Raw genomic sequence first — 907 nt, forward strand, 5'->3', positions numbered from 1 at the left:
TTCATCTAGCTAGAGTCCACTGCCGGTGTTCGCCAAGTTAGCATTGACAATTTTGCAGGTGCCACAGATGGAAGGAGGCTTCTGTTGCAATGCTATCCTTCAACGTCCCAAAATGCCAGGTAACCGCGGTTTGGAATATTCCGCAGATTCACAGTAACGTTTTCGAGGGAAAGTTACGCTCTGCAGGCCATGAATGGAAATATTTGTATACAAAGTGGCAAAAAAGAGTGACAAAAAGTAGTTTTGTCACGTGGCCGGAGCGCGTTACTGTGTGTGGAAAGTTCCAGTCATGATCCTATAATTGGACCAAAATAGTTTGCACTTAAACATGCTGTATGTACGTCTGCCGTTGCATGCTGTTCCAAGGGACATTATGCTAACTCATCCCCCCACGCGCACAAAGAATAATTCCGGCATGCATTCGAATGAGGGGATATTCTGTAGGCGCGAGCGATGTAGCAATACACGGAGGAGGGATCTTTGGAGGGGCGAGCGCTTGCTTCATTTACCATTCCGGCAGCGGCGTGGCTCTCCTGCGCCGAACAAGGAGACCCGTCTTGTGGCACCTTGCGTCGCTAGGTCCGTGGACTCCTCCTTCCTGGGCGTGAATATGTGCGCAAGGGAAAGGGGATTTGGCACTTCGATATCGCAGAGGTGTACACGTGAGAGGTACACTCGGTGACAAGCCTCTGACTCGCGGGCGTGTTTGGGTCCATGAGTGTGTATTTGTTAATCAACACTCATCTCTTGTTTTTTTTTTCTTTACCGAAAGTTGTTTTTGAGAGGTGGTGTGACCTGGGACGATTTTATAATTTCCAGCCTGTAATGGTATGAATATCACATGTGTTTTTCTGACCCTAGTAATTTTTACAAGTTGTAAATAAGTAGTTATTTTTTTAAAACAAAG

At 46.5% G+C, this 907-nt stretch overlaps 1 protein-coding gene across 1 annotated transcript in view; it reads left to right on the top strand.

Annotated features, from left to right (window-relative positions):
• Positions 1-907, top strand: part of LOC119585647 (protein Aster-B-like) — a gene marked incomplete in the record, with an annotated part of 119378 nt that overhangs the window by 22585 nt on the left and 95886 nt on the right.

Source organism: Penaeus monodon, chromosome 20, assembly GCF_015228065.2.
Source record: "Penaeus monodon isolate SGIC_2016 chromosome 20, NSTDA_Pmon_1, whole genome shotgun sequence".
NCBI lineage: Eukaryota > Metazoa > Arthropoda > Malacostraca > Decapoda > Penaeidae > Penaeus > Penaeus monodon.